The sequence below is a fragment of the Haliotis cracherodii genome, unplaced genomic scaffold (genome assembly GCF_022045235.1).
Source record: "Haliotis cracherodii isolate W230 unplaced genomic scaffold, xgHalCrac1.p SCAF_13, whole genome shotgun sequence".
Lineage (NCBI taxonomy): Eukaryota > Metazoa > Mollusca > Gastropoda > Lepetellida > Haliotidae > Haliotis > Haliotis cracherodii.
In genome coordinates this window covers 37,978,569-38,005,855 of record NW_027266268.1, presented here as the reverse complement: position 1 = coordinate 38,005,855, position 27,287 = coordinate 37,978,569, and the positions used below count along the sequence as shown (strand labels likewise).

Sequence of the window (27,287 nt, the reverse complement as noted above, 5' to 3'; positions counted from 1 at the left end):
GCTCGACAGAACTGATGTACGCAGTGGTAAGAATATATTCAAGGATTAACTCTATCATGCCCTATCATTAAGGGATTTGTCATATATTATAGGTGATTTGTCTTCAGATTGTGTCATTTTTTGCCGACTCCGTCATTGTATGTAACAGTATTTCATGCCCCTATTTCACTGTCATTTTTTCCCCCTCCTCCTTAATCACAAAAAAAACCAAACCACAGACACCCCAATCCCCCACCCCCACCCACACCCCCAGCAGCAGTTTGGAAGTACATTCTCTTGAATTTGTTGCCTAAATTTGCTTGTGCCACTATACAAGTATGAACACCCCCAAAAGCATCCACGTTGTTAATGCAGTGACTCAGAGTTATAGCATCTGTCAGACATATAACATTTCCTTTCATCAAAGCATATTTTCCCACTGAATATTTATTTAATCTGGTTCGTACAAAATACAATTTGTAAAACGATCCTGCACTATATGGTATGTACTTAATGTATTGGGGCTATGTCTTTCATACAATAAACATTTCAGTTTAAATTTATTTGAGGCAAATTTTCTAAAAGGACTCATGAAACTTAAGTTTTAACAAAGAGGTTTTCAATTTCCATCAAATAACATGCAATAATACGTGTTTGTGGAAGATATTTCCCATGATGCACGGGAGGCCACAATTTTTAATGTTATGTTTCATGGATTTTTTCCAGCTTTGCCATGCAAGGTCGGTCGAAATAAAACTAAGAATTTATGTGTACTATTTCAGAGCTGCAGATAAGCTTTTGGTGTTGTGGGTATTTTACCCATGCATTTTAAAATCATTGGGTATCAGTAATTCTATCTGGGTATTCAAATTTCTTTTACCCACTAGTTTTTACAGATGTGGGTATTTAAGTTAAATATTTAAAAACACTATTCATCTAGTCCCTGCAAACTGGCACGTGTCGTGTGGGTTCGAGAGCTCTATAGGACTAAAAAATAACACGATACTTCCACAAGAAAGTGTGATGGCAAATGATCATGATGTAACTGTCTTTGTGGAGATTGGCAAGGTCGACGGAATGCCTGTTTAAATTTCAAAATAAGTTGTTGATTTGCTAATCGAATACGCAGGGTTACTTCACAATATTTTGATGATACGCACAAGTTTTATTTTTGTAGCTTATCTGTAATGTTCGTTGCGTATTTGATACGCTTGGATTTTATTTTACTGCGTATTTCTGCATTTCTGATGCGTATTTTACGCAGATACGCAGCTTATCTGGAGCTCTGCTATTTATTTGTAGGAAATTCCCTCTGCTGTGGATTTTCAGGTGGCCTCTTGAACCATGGATTGGGATGTATCCGTTGAATTTATATATAACATTTAATATTATATTACGAGCAGGAGAGTAATAAAAATGCATATATTTATGTTCAATTTATTTCTCAGACCTGTTTTAATGTAGGAGCGGCAGGCCTGTGAAATGAAAAATAAAAAACGCGTGGCCAGATGTAGAGACTGTGAGATGCAAGCGATATAAAGACTGTGAGATCCATCAGTCGTTCCTGTTGGTTCCTAATTTCATAACCTGGTGATGAGATCTAAGTACAGATGGTAGACAAGTCAAATAGAGACAGATTAGATAAAAGAGTCGTTGTTACAACGGAGTTTAGAAGTGAGGAAATAGTTTATCTTTAACATGATAAGCAAGCTGCAGGTGAGTAATTGACGAAAATAAGTCTTGAACGTGTCAGGTATTAGTATCTGCTCCTCATCATCGGGGGAAGGAAAAGGGATCACTTCTAAACTTTGATGTGTAATGACATTTTCAGAAATTCCCACTTAGTGTTTTTGGTGTTTTTCCATAGAATTTTATCCCTGTATTGTCTGTTGAAGATGTTTCACACTTGAATATTGTGTCTGAGACGACCAGGTATGTCTCTTGTCTCTACAGGACGGTACCATGCCTTTTGTGTCATTTAACTCTTGGGCTGGTTAAAGTTCTTACTTATAGTCGATGAGTTATAAAATAAAGTAAATACACATATAACATGTTAATGAAACATATATATATATATATATATATATATATATATATATATATATATATATATATATATATATATATACCACTCAAAAGAAATTAAAGAACAGACATATTGTCATGACAGCAGATTAACTATAGTCAAATGAAAACATTGGCATGAGAGATTAACTATAGTCATATGAAAACATTGGCATGTGAGATTAGCTATAGTCAAATGAAAACATTTTCATGAGAGATTAGCTATAGTCAAATGAAAACATTTTCATGAGAGATTAGCTATAGTCAAATGAAAACATGGTCATGAGAGATTAGCTATAGTCAAATGAAAACATGGTCATGTGAGATGAACTATAGTCAAATGAAAACATGGTCATGAGAGATTAGCTATAGTCAAATGAAAACATGGTCATGAGAGATTAACTATAGTCAAATGAAAACATGGTCATGAGAGATTAGCTATAGTCAAATGAAAACATGGTCATGAGAGATTAGCTATAGTCAAATGAAAACATGGTCATGAGAGATTAACTATAGTCAAATGAAAACATTGTCATGTGAGATTAACTATAGTCAAATGAAAACATGGTCATGAGAGATTAGCTATAGTCAAAGGAAAACATGGTCATGAGAGATTAGCTATAGTCAAATGAAAACATGGTCATGAGAGATTAACTATAGTCAAATGAAAACATTTGAGAGATTAGCTATAGTCAAATGAAAACATGGTCATGAGAGATTAGCTATAGTCAAATGAAAACATGGTCATGAGAGATTAGCTATAGTCAAATGAAAACATGGTCATGAGAGATTAGCTATAGTCAAATGAAAACATGGTCATGAGAGATTAACTATAGTCAAATGAAAACACATGAGAGATTAGCTATAGTCAAATGAAAACATTGTCATGAGAGATTAACTATATTCAAATGAAAACATTGTCATGAGAGATTAGCTATAGTCAAATGAAAACATGGTCATGAGAGATTAGCTATAGTCAAATGAAAACATGGTCATGAGAGATTAACTATATTCAAATGAAAACATTGGCATGAGAGATTAACTATAGTCAAATGAAAACATGGTCATGAGAGATTAGCTATAGTCAAATGATAACATGGTCATGAGAGATTAACTATATTCAAATGAAAACATTGTCATGAGAGATTAGCTATAGTCAAATGAAAACATAGTCATGAGAGATTAACTATAGTCAAATGAAAACATGGTCATGAGAGATTAACTATAGTCAAATGAAAACATGGTCATGAGAGATTAACTATAGTCAAATGAAAACATTGTCATGAGAGATAACTATAGTCAAATGAAAACATAGTCATGAGAGATTAGCTATAGTCAAATGAAAACATGGTCATGAGAGATTAGCTATAGTCAAATGAAAACATGGTCATGAGAGATTAACTATAGTCAAATGAAAACATGGTCATGAGAGATTAGCTATAGTCAAATGAAAACATGGTCATGAGAGATTAGCTATAGTCAAATGAAAACATGGTCATGAGGTATTAACTATAGTCAAATGAAAACATGGTCATGAGAGATTAACTATAGTCAAATGAAAACATGGTCATGAGAGATTAGCTATAGTCAAAGGAAAACATGGTCATGAGAGATTAACTATAGTCAAATGAAAAAAATGGGTGTTCTTCAACTCCTTTTGAGTGTTATACATAGTGCCTTAAACGCTGAAGATCACAACCAATAAAACTAATGTAAGACAACAGTTAGTATGAATTTGATTGCTATAAATCATGACAGTAGATACTTAAACATGATGTCAATCTTGTGTATATGTCCAAAATATCATTTACAAAGAAAGTATATGTGCTGTCAAACATGTTAATATTGCTTATGTATAGGCCATAATTTGATTTTTGTCTTACTGATTTAGAAAACTCTGAGGTAGAATACTGTCTCAAGAACCCTGTTCATTATAGCAGAGGCAGTCATGTAGCCTAGTGGTTAAAGCGTTTGCTCGTCACACCTAAGACCCAGGTTTGATTCCCGACATGGGTACAAAGTGTGAAGTCCATTTCTGGTGTCCCCCGCTGTGATATTGCTAAAATTTTGCTAAAAGCGGCCGAAAATCTCACTAAGCTGGAATATTGCTGAGTTCAACGTTAAACAACAAACAAACAAACAAAACCTTAGGCGTACCTACAGAAGTACAACATCACCCACTGGACAATTAAAGGTGTCTGCTGCTATTCATATGTTTTCCCCACAGCTCTAAACTGTTGTACAGCTGGAGGTGTTTAGTGACATCGTTTTAGTCAATTGGTTGCCAATATCAAAATTGTCAAGTGTCCTTCACGTTGTGAAGGAGTATAGTTGTCAGGATTGGTGACAGCTCTGTAGGGACCTGTTGCGCTGTGCTCTAGATAGTTATTAAGATAGAAATAGTTTGTTGGAAAAACACAAGCAGTCTAATTCAAAGCATAGCTGCATATCAGCGTTGGGGAATTATAGATATGTTTTATGCAAACCTGCAGCCAGCCTTATCATAATTCCTCCACTCTATGTAGATGTGTGATGACAGCCTGCAGGGCTGGTGGTCTGGCATTCGTCACTCAGCCTCATGTATTTTGCTGGGCAAATTGGACTAGATACAGCAGTCTCTGTGTATGTCAGCTTGGGCATATTCATGATCAGGTTTCTGTTACGCATGATTTGACTGTTTGTTTGTTGTTTAACGCCACACCCAGCAATATACCAGCTATCTGAAGACATCTGTCAATAATCAAGTCTGGACCAGACAATCCAGTGATTGACGTCATGAGCATCGATCTACATATGATTACATGCACCAACCAAGTGAGCGAGCTTGGCCAACCGATCCCGTTAGTCGCCTCTTACAACAAGCATAGTCGCTTTTTTACGGCAAGCATGGGTTGCTGAAGGACAGGGGACAATAGATACACAGCCCATGACAGAGACAGTCACAATTGCTGTAGCTCAATTCTAACCTGGGTCACATGCTTTGACTGAGTTTCTTGCTTTGACTTGCTTGTGACTGCCTCTGTCATGGGTGCGGTATCTATTTGCCCCTATCGCGCCAAACGCCCAGTATGGATTCCCCACAATGTGTGAATCCCTTTTCTGGTGTCACCACCATGTTATTGCTGGAAGATTACCAAAAGCAGCATAAAACAACTCACTCGCTCACTCACTCACTCACTCACCCGGCCACTCACTCACTCACTCACTCACTCACTCACTCACTCACTCACTCACTCACTCACTCACTCACTCACTCACTCACTCACTCACTCACTCTGTTGTCTCGTGAATAGACCGTCTGCCCGGAGAGTGGAAGGTTGGAGGTTCGATCCCCGCCCCCGTCATACCAACAGTCATTAAAAGATGGTACTTGTTGTTACCCTGCCAGGTGCTCGGCATTATGGGGATAGAAATAGGACTGGTCGGCTCAGAGTCAGTATACTGAGTCTGAGTGGGGTATTCATGTTAAACTGCGGCATGGTATCTCAGTGGGCAAGCACTGTAAAATTGGCATCAATCCGGACTAGTACAAGAAGCCACACACACACATGCATGCACGATGCTATATAAGTGCAATAATCTTGAATAAAATCGTGCAATAAAAGTGAAAATAATTGCAGTGGATATAAAGTGAGCAGGGCTTGTATACCAATGGTTTGCACACAATATTTTTCTTTTTCAACAAATTTTCATCTCACTAATCCTTTATGGATGAGAATTTATGGATGTCAACTTCTTTATTACGAGGAACACGTTTCGGAATATATGCTTACACATATATTCCGAAAAGTTGTGTGTCATGTTATGTTTTTCACTTCTATATACCTTTCAAAGACTTAATCCTTTGTGCTTTCACATCCAATTTTCAACTTTCAATGAATATTCATTTTTTTGTATTAACAAAAGATCATTCGATAACTCTGGCAGTCACTAGTACTGAAGCCAGCAGTCTGGTGATGACTGAGCATCCTCTCTGTGTGTGCTACTAAGTGCATTTCATCTGTTACGTGAAGTTTACCTTAAGTACATGTAGCATAGCTTCCTAGAAACTGTTTATTTGTGAACGACTGGAGCAGGTGCATCTGTTATAGACATGGGGTTTGTGGAGCAGCCTTTCAGAATGTTTCAGCTTTTCAAAGTAGATTGATTATTTGATTAACTGTTTCAAGTGTATCATAGACGATTGTACCAGTACCCGTCAGTGCTCGTACAAGCACCTGTCATTTTTGCTGGGGGAACGAATGTGAAGTTTCACAAGTCTCTCAAAAACTTGTCTCAGCTTCAATTCAAAAGTGTAATTTTCTGTTGAAAAATTCTTCATTGCTTATGTGAAACTCTTTAAGGCGCATAGTCAAAGGACACCCCCAAATGAAACTCGCAATAATGTTTAACAAGTAGGTATTGCGTATCATTTAAGTTACATATGATAAGCATAAATTCTCAGCTTTACCGAAGTGTTAAACGTCTGAAACCTGCATCACTTCGGGCTTTCCTCCCACATTAAGCTGACACGCCGTGGTATAACTGGAATACTGTTAAAAGCGGTGTTAAACCCAACTCACTCACTATCAGAAAAAAATGTGCAAAATATTTCTTCAAATGTCCCTTGTTTAATGAAGCACTGACTGTCTGAAATCGTCCACCCTCTTCTTTCCAGCGCCATATGCTACAACAATTCAGCAGGCTAAAGGTTAACAGGCAAAAACAGTGTCCTTCTGTGAATGTTAGTAGTGAAACTTTAAAAACAATCATTTTTACTGTGAAAATATGTAATAAGAATTTATAGGTTTAAGTATCACCCATTACTAACACATGCAGACCAAATGTTCAGTTTTAGAACGAAAGCAACATGGTGCGTGATAATTAATTTCTTTATTTAATTTTGAACATGTGGAATATTATGTTTGTGCTGCAAGTATGAGGTGTGTCAAGTTTTCTGAAGTTTTAAACAGTATGGCGAATATCTTTCATGTCCATGAATGTGGTGAGTGTTGAAAAACTGTTAATTGAAGTGCTCGCACCTTGATATGATTTTTGTTTTACCTGCTGGGCATGTGGTAGTTATCTGTGAAGTGGACCTGATGTAGTACAGAGTATTCACAGGAGCTGAATTACCTGACACATGTACTGTGTGGGCTGTCCACCATCTCCCACCCACCAACACCGCCTCCCACCCCACTACACCACCTCCCACCCACCAACACCACCTCCCACCCATCCAACACCACCTCCCACCCACCTCCCACCCCACCAACACCACCTCCCACCCATCCAACACCACCTACAACCCACCTCCCACCCCACCAACACCACCTTCCACCCAACTATACAACCCTCCCAACCCACCAACACCACCTCCCACCCGACTATACGACCCTCCCACCCACCAACCCACCTCCCACCCACCAACAACACCTCCCACCCATCAACACCACCTTCCACACCACCAACACCACCTCCCACCCACCAACAACACCTCCCACCCACCAACCCACCTCCCACCCATCCAACACCACCTACAACCCACCTCCCACCCATCAACACCACCTTCCACCCCACCAACACCACCTCCCACCCGATTATACACCACCTCCCACCCCACCAACACCACCTCCCACCCCACCAACACCACCTCCCACCCCACCAACACCACCTCCAACCTCACCAACACCACCTCCCACCCCACCAACACCACCTCCCACCCCACCAACACCACCTCCAACCTCACCAACACCACCTCCAACCTCACCAACACCACCTCCCACCCCACCAACACCACCTCCCACCTGACTATACACCACCTCCCACCCACCAACACCACCTCCCACCCGACTATACACCACCTCCCACCCCACCAACACCACCTCCCACCTGACTATACACCACCTCCCACCCACCAACACCACCTCCCACCCACCAACCACACCTCCCATCCACCAACACCACCTCCCACCCACCTTCCACCCCACCAACACCACTTCCCACCCGACTATACACCACCTCCCACCCACCTCCCACCCACCTCCCACCCACCAACACCACCTCCCACCCGACTATACACCACCTCCCACCCCACCAACACCACCTCCCACCTGACTATACACTACCTCCCACCCCACCAACACCACCTCCCACCCACCAACCACACCTCCCATCCACCAACACCACCTCCCACCCACCTTCCACCCCACCAACACCACTTCCCACCCACCTCCCACCCCACCAACAACACCTCCCACCCCACCAACAACACCTCCCTAGACTAGAATTTCCCCAGGTTCTGAATCTCGCATGTTACTAGGCGTCCTTTTCAAAATTAATGGAATTATTTGTTTCTCTCAAAATGTTTCATTTCCAGAGTCTAAGCATTAGCCTATCCCACCCCCTCCAAATCCTGCCCCTACACACACAGCACCCCCTCTACCCACTTGATGCCCCCATCAGCAACATGTGCAGCTCCATCAGCCCTAGACTTGATCAAGTCTCAAGGGCAATAATTATTAGTTTAAATCATAAGTTCTAGATTATGTAAATAATAAGAACAAGTTCTACCTATAAGAGACTGGAGTCTGTACCGTCCACATATCTAGACCTGCCTATCAGGAGGATAGAATTACTACACATTTCTTTCAGTACAGCCTTGGAGCAAGGCTACATCAGCCCCACCAGGTCAGCCAACCGCAACCTCTCACCTCAATGTGATCTATCATGTGAGAAAATCAGAGCACATGCTATGACTTCAAGAAACTCCTTTTCTTCAGTTAAATCTCCCCAACTGATTAGAGGCTTGTTTACGACCCACTCCCCCACCGTGTGACCCTGCCCCCTGCTTCCAGACACATCCACAACCTGCACTGTTTATCCGTCACAACTGCTTGTTTATCATCTAAGGACATTTTCCAGTTTCCGTTTTCCATGAATTAAACAAAACAAGTCAAACCTACAATCAGAAAAAAATTAAAATCCCATAAATAAATCTGCATTTAATCAACTAAAGATGCTAACTTCAGAACAGTGTGTGATTGTTTAGTCCCTCAACCATCACTCACAGGAAAAGTTGCTAGTTTATTTAGGGAGTGAAAAATCCCTATGGGGACATCTATTTATAGCATAGGGCCTCATGTGATTGCTGTGATAGACTGCAGAGTGGTTCCTGAGCCTACACACTGAGAGGAAGCTCCCACTACTATCATACTAATACAAGTCCCACTGGTTGTGAGAAGTCAGTTCACACATTAGATCACTGTGCCTTTTCACTCAGGGCAGGAGCACCAAAGGTGTGCTTGGATAACGAGCCTCACCTGGATTACCTGTTTCCCAGTTAAAGTGTAACAGTGTAGAATTACTGACGAGCACACGGTCAGCTGTTAACACGTTGAAGAGAATATACATTCTGTGTTGTTTGGGAAGTGTAGGACGTTGTCACATGTCGGACTGTCAGTGTAGGAGTACAGGTGGAACACAACATACCTGGATTTACCTGTGACCTAGTTGGGGTATTTTCACCTGTACAGGTAAGTTGTTGTTTACTTTGATAGTAGTTAATGCAGAAATGTGTGGTATCTTAACTGAATTATCCTGATGTGATTAACGAAGAATACTTTGTACCTACCTGTTATTTAATCAGCACAGGTAATACCCAATTACTTTCAGGTGTCCGTATTGTCCTGTATTTATTTGGCATTTATTACACATCCGTCACATTGTTGCTGGAAGATTAGAGAAAGATATATATAGGCTTTCACAAAAAGGTATCTGACACAACTCAACTTCATTAAAAAATATATGCAGTTAAGTTGTACTTCTTGCCTGCAATGTAAAAAATAAATTAATTAAATTACTGAAAAATTAATCCTTATGATAGTAGGGGGGTACTCAAAGTACGTGATCTAGACTACCAGTTGTCGGACTTCCATTTTTGTGGAAGCCTCGGTGGCTGAGTGGGTTAGATCGCTGACTTAGAGTGCTGGCGATTAGGTGCCTCACCCTGGCAGGTGTGGGTTCGAATCCCGGACGGGACTCAACCCAAAAAAGTACTAGAATCTGTACTTTACTAAGAAAGTGTTATCCCAAATATAACATTAGTTACTTAGGATAGTAGTCATTGCTTTGCCCTGTATGTTGTCGCATTGGGATGAGATAAGTTACATATACACCCACTATTGGTTGGGAGATATGATGTACCAGTTAATAGACATACTATACAACGTCAACAGTTCTTGTGAAATATCAATTAAATATATATCAGTGGAAGCTAACACCTTTAGCACCTTATGGCAGTCAACCTCTGACGGGGATGATATGTAATCTTGGTTGTCATGGTATCCGAGATGATATGATTGTCATGATAATCCCCACTGGGTCACTAAATGTGATAATCTCCTCCCCAAGCAGGATGTATGGGTTGACCTTGGCAGGGTCAAACAGATTATCACATGGGATGAAGCACGGTGCTGAGGAATGTATTGGGTTGCTGATGTTGGTTCAGATGTGCAAAGAAACTAAAATAATATCTGGAATAAAACGTTGATAAAAAATATGTAATTTTAAGTTTCCATTTCCAAAATAGTTTATGAAGGAATGTTTCTGTTTGTGCCAGACTTTCTTTCAGAACTAAAAAAAAAAAAATCAAATATTGGAATTTTGAAATGTTAAATGATGCTTGACTGCAGATTTATCTGCAACATTTATTGTTATTTTGTTTTAGAAGTGAAAGAAATACTAATCACATTGTGGACCATTATAGGTTAAATGATCCCTGACTCTAGGTTTATCTGAAACTTTATCAATGTCATCATTAAAAATACATATGCGCTGTCAGAATTTTAACACTGATAGGGTCCTGATTGGTCAGAATATTTCATGTTAACTGGAATTTCCGGTCTCAAACTAGTTATGGAATCGACAAGTGTGTTGTGATGTTCCCTGTTATGACCCATGCTGCCAGAGGGCGCTGTGGCCTATCAGGGGGATCTTTTTGATGATAGTGGAGAGTTAGGTAACATCGCACCCCCAGCATATACAACTCTCAAGGGCAAGATTACAGACAGTGTGTACCTATCCTTGAAGACATACAGACCAACAGGAGACATACAGTATGCCAGTCGCCGAATAATCTCTATGAAAATATGAGTGAGTTAAATGAGTTAAAATTTAACGTCACAAGTGAGTTAAGTGAGTTAAAGTTTAACGTCACATCGGCAATATTTCAGCCATGAAGAGTGTGATGGCATACTACCCACCTCCTCCAAGATCATCACTGCCTCCGTGGTCTAGTGGTAGAGCATCTGCCCGGAGAGCGGAAGGTCCGGGGTTTCGATCCCCGTCCGCGTCATACCAAAAGACGTTAAAAGATGGTACTTGTTGTTACCCTGTCTGGCGCTCCACATTAAGGGGCTAAAACAAGGACTGGTCGACTCGGAGTCAGTATACTGTGTCTGAGTGGGGTATTCATGTTAAACTGCAGCATGGTATCTCAGTGGGCTAGCACTTATAAATCGGCATCAGTCCGGACTAGTACAAGCAGCCACACAAACACACACACATACATGCACGTCGCTATATAAGTGCAATAATCTTGGATGCGACGTTAAACCCCATTTCACCTCACCTCACCTCCTCGAGGATCACGGGGAGAGCTGTTCCCTCAAGACAGGATGTATCTGGACATTTCTAACATTAAAGGTTTCAAATATCAGAGACCTCTCTTATAGTCTGATTGAAAGATTTGAATCTGAATCTTGAAATTAAAATCAAGATGGAATATCAAAGACTTCTCTTTTATTAAGATATACAATGGAACGGACTGTGAACTGGTGTCATCTTTGATAGGCATTGAGAACTTGTTAGATCATGAAGAGATGAAGCTATTTGTGGATATTAACTTCTTCAATCTTTGAAGTGTCGTTTCAGCTCTTCTTCTTGCCAGCGAATATTGAATACGCATATTGAGTTAATATATATACATGCTGGTAGGTTTATTTGTGCAGAGAAATCCAATTGAAAGATTTGAAAATGTGGTTCTAAAGACATGATGGAATATCAAAGGCCTCCCTTTTATTAAGTTAGACAACAGAACATGCTTTGAACTAGTGTAGAGAAATCAAATTGAGAGATTTGAAAATGTGGCTCGAAATTTAAGACAAGATGGAATATCAAAGGCCTCTCTTTTATTAAGATATACAACAGAACATGCTGTGGACTAGTGTAGAGAAATCAAATTGAAAGATTTGAAAGTGAGACAGAATTAGAGCTAACATGGAACTACATTGAGGATAAGATGGGATAGTTTTGTTGTACATACCGTATTCGACGTAATAAGCGCCCAGGGCACTCTCAAAATTAGAAATAGGGGGCTCTTATTAGAATATTAATTTGGTGAGAGAAAAAACAGAGTTAAAAGATAAATTTTGTGGTTTATGCTGACAGCCTGAAATGTTTATATACGGGAGATACATTTTTCCAGAATTTAATTGCCCATAATTAAGGGTGCATATAACACACGAGTGCGTACTATACGCAGATAAATAAGTGTTGTGTCATTGATTAATCGGAAGGGGTGCTAATTGGTATTGTTCATTAGCCAATATATTAGCAAATATCGCAGTGGGCGCTTATTAGAGCTCTGTCAGACAGAGCTTATTAGACATGTCATATAATAAAACAAGACATGGCATTTATACATTATAACAATGATAATAACAGACAATACACTAATGTCACGGTGGTGGAACCTATATAGAACGGTCATTATTTATTGAGTCAAACATGCTGTGCACTAGACGTGCTATCAAGCATGAGTTATTGAGTAGAGGTTCCAACATGTGTCAAGGCTATTGTAGTAGCACCCTTTTCCTTTTTGAAATAAAACATGGAAATTGAGAATAGATGTAAAGTGCCTTCACCTTTTCAGCCATACAAGAAAGTACAAGTCATGAACTGTCTTTAAAGAAAATCAGATGCAATGTTTGTTCATGAACGACTTCTGAATACAATCCTGTTTGTTTCGAAACATTTGCTTTATATATGTCATATGTGTAACCCTGGTATTGTTTTAAGTTGTTGAGTGAACTAATATTTTGACAGTGGTGTGCTATGTCTGTAGGACTTCTTGAATGATATGACAGGTCAATGACTAAACTCACAGTTTGCACAGTATCATGGGAGATAGGTTTGAAGCAGTGAGCCTAGAATTTCACCCAACAATTTAGGTTAAATTTCATTGAACACAGTTGTCTTGCAGATGTTCAAAGTGATTGTGGAGTAAGTGGAAAGTTAATCTTTGCATCCATCAGCAGCTATGCTATACAAGACGGTGTAGGTATTTATTTTCCAACTCACAACCTGTCTCTGTTGTAAGTAACAGCTGAGTAAAATGTAAATATGTCCTCTGTTAACTTACACCAGGTCTGTGTAAACAAAGCGTATTTGTCAGCTCAGGGTAATTTGAGTGATCACCAGCAAATCTCATGCTAATTGCCCACACTAGCTATAGTGATGTAAACCCACAGGGCTGTTACGTCATTAGCCAGTAGACACTCACTCAGCAATTTACATGCTTGAGTTAGTTAAGGGAAAACAGTATCTTTAAAGCCAACCATGTTTGTGGAGAGTTTGCAGAAGTGGCGCCAGTGTAATCCAGTGATTATCAACTGCCTTGGTCGATAGCGCCAATGTCAGCCAGTTGTGCATTTCAACAGGATCTTACATTTTTAGAAAACGTCATAATAATTATTTACACTTTGCGGGTGGGCTCTCATGAGGAAGTGTTTACAATTTTGCTCTGATGGTCAAAGTATTCCCTTTCGGGTTCGATTCCCAACCTAGAGTCACTGTATAAAGCACTGGTTCCACTGTACTACTGCTTTGAGCCCTTCTAAAATCAGCAGGAAAATATACTCGCACTTACTTTCATTACATATCATATAAACTTTAAGTTGGAATTGTTGCATTACAATTTATCATCACATGACATCATATACTTGCTGATATATTCAGCTGACAAACACTGGCTAGGTTGAGTGAGTGAGTGAGTGAGTTTGGTTTTACGCCGCTTTTAGCAATAATCCAGCAATATCACGGCGGGGGACACCAGAAATGGGCTTCACACATTGTACCCATGTCGGGAATCGAACCCGGATCTTCGGCGTGACGAGCGAACGCTTTAACCACTAGGCTACCCGACTGCCCCGGCTAGGTTGAGGATTTGGCCCACCTCTGTTCTACTGGCCTCTATACATCCTAGAAAGACAGATGCTATTCCCTTCCTAGTCTGTCATACCTATCCTGATACAAATATATCCAGTAGAGCCCATGCAATTCTATACTATTTGGTAAGTCTAGATTACCACAGTATCTGAAAATGAAGAAAGTCTCTGAGCTCTTTTTTATCATAATTTATAACTATAATTAAAAACAAATTATTAAGAAAAATACTTCATTTCACAGACTAGATGTTAGATTATCTTCCCTCAATAATAATAACAGTCCCGTAGAAACTTTAAAGATTATAGTAAATCCTAGTGTCAAATTTGCTCTTATCATCTCACAAATTATATCTGAAGTGTTTATTAAATGGCAGTTCCAGCCTCGTTCCCGAGTACATTATCACCTATTTCAGTGCTGAATGTCACTTCAATATCATCATTAATACATCATGTTTACACACGTTTTCATGTAAAACTTACTGTGGGGGCACGGGTGGCCCAGTCGTCTAAGGCACCGCGATTCGCTGTGCATCCCTTGGGCACGCCAGAAACCAATGATTGTGGGTTCAAATCCCGGTTCGCCCTGATTATGTTTCTAGGTTTGTCAGCACCATACCCGTGCTCGTGGGTTTCACCGAGTGGTAAACGTCTGAGACCTGCATCACTTCGGGCTTTCCTCCCCCATTAAGCTGAGAGGCGTGATATGACTGGAATAGTGTTATAAGCGGCGTTAAACCCAACTCACTCACTCACTCACTAAAACTTACTGTAGTTTGTAGAAACAGTACCATCCCCTGAGTGTGTGCATGTAAATTACATTTTCATCGTCATCTTCAAGACTCATCGGTCATTAAAAATGTTCAAATATCTGGCAAAAAATAATTTCCTTGAAGTTATAATTTGGGCATGTGACAGGATATGAAATATTTGTCGATTCCAGTGCATGACGGAGGTGAGAGAAAGCACTGCAATAAGAGCCGTGTTCAACATTGTAATTAGCACAGTGTGTTCTGCTATTACACAGGATTGGGTTTCACAGTGTGAAGTGAGACATCTATAACTAGTCATCTTCGTTCTCCAATCAGGAAGACAGTAATAGAGGTTAATTAATACACCTAATTACCAGGATATACGGCCGAGACGGTGCTGTTTTCACTGTGAGTCACTGTTATTGTAACGTTTCTTTAATGAAAGCCAAACATGTCAGTGTTTTCAATGCAGCATGTCGAGGCTCTCAACACACACAATCAGCGCATTTAGTTGGCGTTATTAAGTTCCAATTAATAACTGATCAAATTGATGATTTGACCAGCAGTGATAATTTGTCAAGCTGTGACGCTTATCGTGTGCTGCCAGAGGCGAGAAAAGAATCAAAATGTGTTTATTGCATGGATGTTTTTTTAAAGAAACATGCTCGTGAACCTTTTCCTGTTTATTCAACATTTGTGGATGTGCGAAACAACATGTTTAAATGCTGATTATGGCAAATTTGCATGACATTCAGACAAGGAACAAGCAGCATTGTGAAATTCATGTAGTTGTGAATCATCTTCACTTGTTTCTTTGTTATGTCTAAAGAAATAATATGAAAACAAAGTTTATCATCTTAAAACTTATGGCACTACTTTTGTCAGCTCCTACCCACTTGTCTTGAAGGACAAATATTGTTGTTGTTTTACAGATAAGCTTGCCCGAGATTTGGCAAAATGTAGTCAAAACAATTTTTTGAAGAGCTGTGTTCCATTTTGAATAAATAGTTTTTAATTATCAAAAAAAGTTGGGTTTGGGGGGAGGGAGGAGGGGTGTTTCTAGAGTTTTAGTAGGAATTTTACCACCAACCAACTCTTACAGAGTTTTGTGTGTGTGTGTGTGTGTGTGCGGGGGTGGGGGGGGGTTCATCATATGAAACAAGAAACAAACTTTGTCCCGAAAGTATTGAAGAGACAGATGCGTTTAAGTTTGAATTATATGAACACTCGTTTAGGGTTGTATTGAATGTTTTATAAATTCATTTTGTCACAGAGACTAAACATTTTAATTGCCAAGGTTTTTTGTCCCCAAAGGTTTAATAGAGACTGGGCTAGTTGGCGCCATATTGCGAGCCCTGACAAGTGTTATTTTCAATTCATGCTGTGACAGTCCTCATCTGCTAGGAAATAGATCATAGTTCAGTAATCAGTGTTGATTGATGGCGGTGCTGCTAGGTGTCGCTGCCCATCTAAAGGGGAGATAACTCCAGGGGTTACTGAGGACACAGCTGGTTTGGGGGAAACCCCTAATATACTGTCGAGCAATTCTCATATCAGGAAGTTCCTCTAGTGGTTTAAGAAGACCTTGCAACCTATTGCCTTTTTTTGGTACTTTCTTAAGTTGATACTTCCCTTTTTGCACATGAAAACACTTAAGTTTGATTTTAAGGGGTCATAAGTTAAGGGCTTTGTGCTCAGAACAAATAGATAAAATTTGTCAACATGAGATTTTGCATGGAGGAGTAGAGAGAAGAGAGGATTTAGAATTATCATTTACAGATCTCATCCTATAGATGCAGGGGGGCGGTCGGGTAGCCTAGTGGTTAAAGCGTTCGCTCATCACGCTGAAGACCTGGGTTCGATTCCCGACATGGGTACAATGTGTGAAGCCCATTTCTTGGGTCCCCCGCCGTGATATTGCTGGAATATTGCTAAAAGCGGCATAAAAACATACTTACTCACTCACTCACCCATAGATGCAGGGTTTTCCACGACACAGAAATGTGTGTCCAGTATGCATAGATGTTTAGAATAGACGCAGAAAAAATATATATTGCATCCAGAGGTACACATAATAATATTCAGATTGCCAAATTCTTGACAAGAAATATGAAGTTCCGGTAAGTAAAGTAATTATTATATTTTACAGAACAGTACACTATACCATTTCATTACTTTACAGGACCCTCATATTTCTGTAAGAACCCTTGAAATTAGTAATTTGTGGTCCTCTGGACCCCTAGTTTATGAGGGCAATGTAAAACCCAGGGTATGACGTCATCACACAGGGGATGTGTACCAGGCCATAGCACCTGAATTATCCAATGATATTGTTAACAAGATAAACCTGATTACATATGTCATCTTCCTTGTTAGCATAGAAAAAGCAAAAAGGGCATACATAACATATTTTATAGAAAGGTATACCCCAAAGACTGGTAGGTAGTAGCTAGTCCTTCGCCAGGACTGTGGAATATATTTATTTTATGAAAAAAAAATAATCTAGAAATGCATACAAAAGCAAGTCTAGCCAGCTCAAGCTAGCTCTATTCCACAAATCAGCATAGGGAATTTTTATTTATTTTTAGACTCAAGAAGGATATTGTGTAATATAAGATTTCAGAGACAAAATGTTAGTCTAGGGTGTAGCATTTGCAGCCTGTTACTCAGACACTAGACTTGCACAAGTCTCTAAAGGCAATGATTATTAGTTACACACATTTCATAGATAATATGAAAAATAACAGCAAGTTGTCCCTATAAAAGACTGGCGTCCATATATGCTTATCTGGACTTTCCTATTATAAGGATAGAATTACTGCACATCTACGGCCTTATTCAGTTCAACCTTGGAGCAAGGCTACTCAGATACAAGCTATTCTACAAACAGGGTGAGGATTAGACTAACATCTAGTCTCTGAAATGAACATATCGTACAGAAAAAAACCAGTTGTTCAGTTATCTTAATAAAAATATAATAAATGGAACCCAGTGACTCTCTTCATTTTCCTGATACAGCAGTGATCTAGGCTTGCCAAACATTATAGACTTGCATGGGCTGTATTTGATATATATTTGTATCAGGGTCTGAAAGACAGACTAGGTGAAGATGTGGAGGAGTATATCTGCTGTATAGATATTGAAGGTTTCTACAGATTGATAGTTGTATTAAAGGCTATATATAGTAGAGAAGTAGTATTTGAGTTCATCAAACTAGTCACGTTTTCATGTCGTATCTCATGTTATAAATTGCCATCAGTGATAAGTTCCTAATTTCCTTAACAGTACTGTGAGATGTTGGATTGTTGCACTAAGGGGACTGTCTTGAGTTGACGTGTAATCTGTAGCGTGCATGTGGCACACGCCCTCAAAATATTCCCCAGCAGATAACATAGGCCTAACAGGTGCCCTCCGGAGCTAATTACAGGTAAGCCACTCCAGCATACAAAGACTCTCTATTCAATACTGAATCAACGTCACGCTTTACACCATTAGCGATAAGGAACGTTGACTAATACACCAGCGCCAGTATTATCAACTGTATAACAAACATCGCAATCTTATCCTGGCTGTGGTGGAGACTTTGCACAGAGGGCTATTATTACAAGCTGAAGATTAATTCACCGTTGCTTATCATACTATCATAATGATCGGGACTCCAGCCAAGAAGTTTGGACTTCTGCCAGGAACAATATTGGTTTAGAGATTGGCAGTCTGGGGTACTAAACAATGACGACTAGTTGTTGGGAAGTAGTATGTTGTCCATGAGGATTAGTGGTGAGGGAGGTAGGATGTTGTTTGATAGTTTATTGTTTACCTTTGTCCAGTGTGACGGTCAAGCAATTGACTTAAACGCCTTGGGCCTATGTGTCAGGGGCGAGAGGAATGGCTAGCATGTTTGTGTGGAAAGTAGAAAGATTGACAGATAGCTGCTGAAAGGAGTCATGAATTGGTTTGCTGATTGTAACACAGATGTGTAACTCATGATGTTGTAAGACTCAGGCATCTTGAAATCAGTTCTTTTGAAGACTTTGATTGGATTTTCTTTAGCTGACATGAAAACAATTGACAATTTGTGGCATTTGCTTGACAACCTAGTCCTGCACCATGACCGTGGAATATATTTATTTTATTAAAAAAAATAATCTAGAAATGCATACAAAAGCAAGTCTAGCCAGCTCAAGCTAGCTCTTTTCCACACTCTGAAATCAGCATAGGGATTTTTTTTAGATTTTTAGAGTCAAGAAGGATATTGTGTAATATAAGATTTCAGAGACTAAATGTTCATCTATTGACAACCCTGTGGCAATTGTTCTCGTTGTTGGTTATTAGGGGACAAGCATGACAGAGATAGGGTACACATTTGGGAGGGGCATCTGACTTGTTCCCTTTATCAAACTGCCAAAATGATAACAATTTTTGCAAGTATATTGAACCCTTGTTCTGAAAAAGCAAAATATGTTACAAGAATTATCTCTGACATGTTTATGAAAAGAACTTACCTTGTAGGCAACGTCTAGATACAACCTTAAATCTTGACTACAATTATTGTGACTTACCAATACAAGATCTACACTAAGTGTATGCCATCAGCCACCTTATGATATATATAAATCTTTACGTACCGTGAATGAAAACATGTAATATCTCCATATATAATGTACATCATGTATATCTACCACTCATGTCTATAATTATATATATTTGTCTGTACCCTGCCCTATGAGGGTGTTCTGTACAATTAAATTCATGATTCTTAATTCTTGTGGAAGAGAAATAATTCATTTTTACAAACAGTACACAAGCCCTCTGATGAGGAATATATACCACTCAGAATATGTTAAGAACACCCATGATGTCATTTGATTGTGATGTCATGGTAACCAATGATGTCACAATGGTGGCAGAGCATTGCGATGCAATTTCATTGCAGCGATATCTCCTAGGAGATATTTTTTTCACTAAGTGAAGCTGTGGAAGCCAGGTTTGGATGATAACTCATCACCATACATGCTTTCCACCCAAGGAAGAAATGGTAGATATATGTGAATTATTTACTTCTAAAAATCAAAACTGTAGAAGACAGGAAGATGTTTGCATTGACAATTGACATCAAGCATAAGCTAGCCCTGTACGAGGAATTCTTACTTGGGCTCACTGATGTCAACAAGTAGACAAGATTAGAATTGATATACGCGATATACAAGGCAGGTGGTGATATATAGAGCAACATACATGATATACAGACCGATATAGCCCTGAATAACTCCTGTGGGTAAGTGTGTGGTCGGCCAGGAATGCCTCAACTTGCACTCTCTATGTACAAATCAATTTAATGTCCTGCTAGAATGTGGGAGGAGTGACCTAGGTCGGTGGGTAGTGGTTTACTGATGACGCTTTAGGGCTGGGTTTGATGCTATGGAATGTGGCTCATGCTGTCAATCACTTGTCTGCTTGGTCCCGCCGTGGTATTTACTAAGGGTGAAACGATACACCGTTGTTCCTATGCATCGCGATACTTGATCAACGATACGATACTCGTGGGTCTCTTTATCGATACGCCACGATACGGAATGCACATCTTAGTACAATGTTTGGCTATTGCACCTTTCAATATAGCGCTAACTCTGTTATAAACTAGCTTACATTTTAATAAGCTCAAGTTACTTCACTGACACGACGTTTTTCCCAATCACAAAAAAACAACATTATCAGCGCGAGCAGGGAACACCTGAAATACCAGTAAAACAATCCGACTTCAAGTACGCAATTCAATCCTATTATACTATCTGGTTATAAAAACGTGTTGATTGTATATCTGGACTCATGTTTGTAATATGTTTTATTAATTTTATTCAAAATTTCATTCAATATTGTTTACATTAATTTCGGCGAAATCATATGTGAAGTGATCAGTAGATAGCACTACTCACCGTTATTTACAGCAACAAGGGTCAGATTGCAGGTTGCAACAAACTTTAGTTGCCAGTGAATGGATACATATATTATAAATGCCATACTTTGACTCTTAAAAAAAACATATTTGTGGCAACTTGACTATTGTATGTCAACATGATGTTTTCGCCGTCGAAATACGTGTAGTGCGGGGATTCTCTACTGTGACTGGTCAAATTGTACCATACGTAAAAATAATCTGCAATAGCAACCACCTGTACCAAACTGCTACGCTTATGCTTCTTATAATTTTAAAGATATATAAAGTTGCATATTAAGTAACACAATATTGAAATATATTATTCCTAATAAAACAATAATTTCAGATACAATTTCTTCCGACCGTTGCATCCAAATTCTTCGAAGTTGTATCACTGGGTACTTTTTAACTGAATCACCGGTAGATCACCGGAGAAAACGTGTGTACAGCTGGTTGCTATTTCCGGCTTAGTTTTCGAGACTATACACGATAATCTTAATCTTTGCATATAAAACAATCCTGGAGAGCAGGAAATAGAATGTTAATGGTAAATCATCGTGTCTAGTGATGTTTTATATCAAATTTCATATTTATATTGACCAGGTTTGTAATACCTGTTTATTCACTTGAATTTGCCAAAGGGATACGATGTGTTTTTTTAAAAGCACATAACACTCGATAAATATGTTTCTTACAATATGAATCATAAACAACTATTATTCTCAGAGCTCCAGATAAGCTTTTGGTGTTGTGGGTATTTTACCCATGCATTTTAAAATCATTGGGTATCAGTAATTCTATGTGCGTATTCAAATTTCTGTTACCCACTAGTTTTTACACATGTGGGTATTTAAGTTAAATATTTAAAAACACTATTCATCTAGTCGCTGCAAACTGGTGTCGTGTGGGTTCGAGAGCTTTATAGGACTCAAAAATACCACGATACTTCCACAAGAAAGTGTGATGGCAAATGATCATGATCTGACTGTCATCGTGGAGTTTGGCAAGGTTGACGGAATGCCAACTTATAATTTCAATATAAGTTGCTCATTTGCTAATCAAATACGGGTTACTTCACAATATTTTGATGATACGCACAAGTTTTATTTTTGTAGCGTATCTGTAATGTTCGTTGCGTATTTGATACGCTTGCATTATATTTTACTGCGTATTTCTGCATTTCTGATGCGTATTTCACGCAGATACGCGGCTTATCTGGAGCTCTGATTCTAATCCTTTTTTCAAACGTAGATCATGTTAGGTAGGCAGAGCATGTGCTGTTGTATTGGTCATCTACCACCTACGACTCCACCTCTGTTAAGAGAGAATATCACTGCCCCCTGACAATGTTGACATTTTAATTTTTCTGAAAAAGAACCTGAAGTTGAACTTTTCACACTGCAAAGTGCATTGATTATTTTCTGGTGTTTGAACTTTGAAGTTTCCTGCTGTTTTGAAATTTGACATGTTTTGACGGAGGGTGAGAGAAAGCTTGACAAGTAGTCTTGTTATTATATAATACTTTTGACTGTCCCAAAATCATGAAAGGTCCAATCCTGACATGTTTGAAGCCTTGAAATTTGATATATGCTTGAGTATTGGAGTAGTCTTTTATTATTGTTGCATATTGAGATACGTATCGTGTCTTGACCAGAATATTGAGATATGTATCGTATCGTGACGTTCCTGTATCGTTGCACCCCTAGTATTTACAGGCTGACATAACACTGCTGATGCTGACATGACACTGCTGACTTGACACTGCAAACATGACACTGCTGACTTGACACTGCTGACATAACACTGCTGACATGACACTGCTGACTTTACACTGCTGACTTGACACTGCTGACTTGACACTGCTGACATGACACTGCTGACTTGACACTGCTGACTTGACACTGCTGACATGACACTGCTGACTTGACACTGCTGACATGACACTGCTAACATGACACTGCTGACTTGACACTGCTGACTTGACACTGCTGACTTGACACTGCTGACTTGACACTGCTGACTTGACACTGCTGACATAACACTGCTGACTTGACACTGCTGTCTTGACACTGCTGACTTGACACAGCTGACTTGACACTGCTGACATAACACTGCTGACTTGACACTGCTGACTTGACACTGCTGACTTGACACTGCTGACATGACACTGCTGACTTGACACAGCTGACTTGACACTGCTGACTTGACACTGCTGACTTGACACTGTTGACTTGACACTGCTGACTTGACACTGCTGACTTGACACTGCTGACATGACACTGCTGACTTGACACTCATAAGAGGCGACTAACAGGATTGGGTTGTCAGGCTCGTATTCCAATTGGGTGGATCAATGCTCATGATGTCAATCACTGGATTGTCTAGTCCAGACTCGATTATATACAGACCACCATCATATAGCTGGAATATTTCCGGGTGTGGCATTAAACATCAAAGAAACAAACAAACATCTATAATTTTCACTTAAATAATTTATTCACATTTATCTGTCTATAAAGAATAACTAATTACTCCTGATTGTCTGTGATTAGATGTTCCTTGTGCTGCCAGTGATCACAGACTGACTGTATCTGTACAGGCCATGACAGGGAGGGTAATCTCATGCAGGCAGAAATACTCCATATTTCATCTCCTGATTACCATGGTAATTACATGGAATTAGTTGTGCTGGCCTTTCTGATAGTATCTTGTAAAGGTGGTAATGGGTCCAGGCATGTGAGGATATTGTGTGACAAATTATTACTTACGAGTTAAATAATGATGTGAATGATACTCATTAACTTAATGCCAAATAGGATGAATGATGCTGCTCCAGCTTATCCTGTGTCAGATAAGGAAGTGGGTCAAAAGGCCGAAATGATATCAAATCGTAAATTATGTTTCAATGATGATGATGATCATGATCATGATAATAATAAAAAAATTAAATTTAGAATTGTACTTTCTCTTTCATTTCAATAAAAAACTATTATGATCATCAGGTTGTGATTGTATTTACGAGTGTATGTATTTATGTTTATATCTCTAAGGTGCTGCCCTTTCCTTTGCAGAGTTGCCTCCCTTTGACATGCCAGAATCCTATGATCTTAACATTAAATCCCAAATATTCCCTATTTTGATTCTTGGTTGATAAGATAAGATAAGATAAGATAATATTTATTGCAGAATCGTTCCATTACGGGACTGATGCAGTTTTAACAGACAAGACATTATGATCCATATAAACATATATACAGACATACATAATTTACATTCCTGTAGACACAAACAAAATAATCAATATTATATATGTGATGATATTCTTTTTTATACATAAAATTGTCAACGGTTGATTATGGAGGGGTATTTATTGTTTGAAATTATAGATGTGGAAACAAATGCAGTTGATATTGACTGCTTCATTATTTGAGAGGATGTATTGAAATAATTTATCTTCATGACTGTGGACATGTTGATCAGTACAATATTCATGCTCATGGATTTCACAAAAGTGACGACCTTGGGCTTTCTTGCCACATGGCGCCATGTCTTGGTACAATCGAAATACTGGTCAAAGCAGTGTTAAACTAAACTGTATAGACATAGTAATCCTCTCATTGACACAGAACAGAAAGGAGTCCTTTCAGAATACATGAACGATATCCGGGAGAACTCATGCAGACACTAGCGCCACAGTGAGAAATATCCTAATTCTTGGGAATTCCTCCCAGGCGGTGGTCTCACCCCTCTCCTGGAATCACTCCGCTAATTGGATGTAAAGATGAAGTACTCTTGGACTATATCACACCCTAATATCCCAGTACTGTTTGATGGACCCTCAGTATAACATGAGTTGTATCCCAACCAATGTAAGACAAAAACGGTAAAAGTATCTCTAGAAAAAAAACCTGTAAGATATAGAACTTTAACAGTTCTGAAAATGTTCTTTTGAATTTAAGTGTCTTAGATGGCATTTAAAGCTTTAAAGTGAGGTGTAGGTTATAAATTGTATTATAACACTTCAGGACATATTTCCCTATGTATATGTGTACTGGCCATGTGGTGGCTATGGGTGAACATGGCTATTGTTTGGTTTAGGCTGGAAGGGTCCTGGAATCTTGGGCAGCCCTTGTTCTGTGTTTGTGCAGGAGATTAAACATTTGGGAGGGGAGATCTGCCACTTGGAGCAGATCGGGGGATTCTGGGGGATACAGATGAATTACTGTGTTGGTATTTCCTGTGGACTTTGTGTGAGTGACTTCCATAATGTAAGTGTTCTTTTATCCAAAGTTCTCACTTACAATATTGTACTGTCTGAATAACAGAGTGCACTTGTAGTTCTAGGATATTGCATCAGTGAGTGAGTGAGTTTGGTTTTACACCTCATTGAGCAGTATTTCAGTTATATCAGGGGGTGTCAGCTTGATGTGGAGGTAGACCTGAAGTGATGCAGGTCTTTAACGTTACCACGGCGCTGAAACCCACGAGCACGGGCATAGTGCTGATGATAGGCGGATGCAGAGGGAGAGTACTCCCACCTCCCCTTTGAAAACCACATCTCGTGTGTTGTAAGCACAGGGCCACAGATAGCCATACTATACTGACTGTACTGATCATATTAAAATCATTATGTAATCAGTACAGTCAGTATAGTATGCCTATCTGTGGCCCTGTGGTTGTAAGCGGTCAGATTATCTGAGACAGGAGTTTGATATTTTGGACCCCTCCCTTTTAAAAATGCTAAATCCGCCTTGCCATAAACCTAGAAACATAATCATTGCAAACCAGGATTCAAACCCATGATCATAGGTTTCTGGCATGCCTTAGTGACTCTGCACTGTGAGTCAGCCTGCTTCACAACAGATCATTCATTGTAATAACTTTGTGTGAAGAGAAAACATTGAAACAGCTTGAAAATTAGTGGAGAGAGTTTTACAGCTGAAATCCTGTTATGAACATATAATCTTTCTCACAGTTGATAGAAAAGAATTGGCATTTAATATTTCCTTTCATTATTCAGATTCCCCATTTCAATCTTTCATTATGATAGAAACTTTGCTTAAAAGGTTCTATATCTAATTTAAAATAGTTTTCTAATAAATGTGTAATTGTATTTCATCCATTTCTATGGAGACAAAGGGAGAGAGAAAAGACAGCTGGATCATGATGTTTTAAATTTGCATATGCATAAAACAAAAAATAATACCATATAAGCAAATTTTGCCAAGCTTGGTTTGTGCAAAAATAACATTTTGTAGATATAATGAAATATGTCTTGAAATAGGATTTTCCAAACCAGTACAAAATAAAGATCCTAAAAAAGTATAATGAAATTAAATTTTGCATTTATTTATGTTACTTCTTTAAAATTGAGCGGTATCAGTCTCTTGCATACTGGCCTTGGAAAGTCCTATGTTTGTGAAAAGCAACAGTAATGTCTGTAGAAGCAGACAAGTCTCTTTGGTTCAAGTGATGTAAGGCGAGGGCCTGGCCCTAAAACAGTGGGAAGCCAGTTATAATGACAGTCTATGTGATGTTGGCGGACGTGATATGACAAGCTGTACCGTCAGGTGATGGATTGTCACGTGCCATGGTAATATTAGATGCACAACTAATTACCAGATACCAAACTAATAACAAGAAGCAGTAATCTATAACCTTTGATTAGACACAGATACAGGACATAATATAGTCTACAGAATATAATTATGACTTTAGCAGTGAGGAGAGGCCTGTCTTTTAAGGAATGATTTAGATACAGTTTTGGAAATTACAGATACAGAGCTTGTGCTAGGGTTAATAGTATCTTCCGATTTTTGATGTAATTATTATTGCCCTTAATAAATGGAATCTTTCTGTATGAGGGACAATGTTGTAGGCAATGGGTGGCATCCTCAACCTGTTGTGCTTACAGATGCTTAGACTAAAATCTAGTCTCTGAAATGAACATATCTTACATAAAAACAGTTGTTCAGTTATCTTAATAAAAATATAATAAAAAGGAGCCCAGTGACTCTCTTCATTTTCCTGATACTGCAGTGATCTAGACTTGCCAAACACTCTAGACTTGCATGGGCTGTATTTGATATATATTTGTATCAGGGTCTGTAAGACAGACTAACAGATGCTGTCTCTGCCTCTGTGTTTTACTATGTAATGGTGTGTGAAGATATCTAATTCTTCACTAGTGTTGGAGTGGGAAATGAGTGCAGCCTGTTGATGTCGGCTGCTAATTCCTCTCCTCAGAATGAAGCTACTCTGTTAAACTGTGTGGAGTGGGTTCTCACCCTCGTCAGGATGGTCCACCTTTCTTATTACCTGGATCACTGAGTCCACCAAAGGTCATGTTCCCTG

The 27,287-nt window shown here is 39.0% G+C and overlaps 1 protein-coding gene across 3 annotated transcripts in view; it reads left to right on the top strand.

Annotated features, from left to right (window-relative positions):
- The window catches only part of LOC139459902 (breast cancer anti-estrogen resistance protein 3 homolog), a 148,088-nt gene that overhangs the window by 20,502 nt on the left and 100,299 nt on the right, over positions 1 to 27,287 (top strand). The window contains exon 1 of one of the 3 annotated variants that reach the window (XM_071241626.1): positions 9,273 to 9,557. The exons of the other annotated variants lie outside the window; for them this stretch is intronic. The gene's annotated coding sequence lies outside the window, so the exon portion shown is untranslated. Of the gene's footprint in view, positions 1 to 9,272; positions 9,558 to 27,287 lie in introns of those variants that run through there. 3 annotated transcript variants of the gene reach the window in all.